Source organism: Penaeus monodon, chromosome 25 (genome assembly GCF_015228065.2).
Source record: "Penaeus monodon isolate SGIC_2016 chromosome 25, NSTDA_Pmon_1, whole genome shotgun sequence".
Classification (NCBI taxonomy): domain Eukaryota; kingdom Metazoa; phylum Arthropoda; class Malacostraca; order Decapoda; family Penaeidae; genus Penaeus; species Penaeus monodon.
Genome location: NC_051410.1, coordinates 39,904,957 through 39,905,166, shown reverse-complemented (window position 1 = coordinate 39,905,166; position 210 = coordinate 39,904,957).

The following is a 210-nucleotide window of genomic DNA, read 5'->3' as shown; positions in this document are numbered from 1 at the left end:
ATCCTGGGAGAGAGGGCTTATGTATTGGGAAACCACCCAGCAGCATTGGGTTAAATTGCATAATTCAAAGATCCAAATCCATTTGAAGTTTTGTAATTAATTCTTTCATCTTTTGCTTTTAATACTTCAACTTGCAGATAAGGTCTATTACAAATAAAATATATACACATACATTTGGCACATTTACCTATAAAATAAGAATGTGCCTGA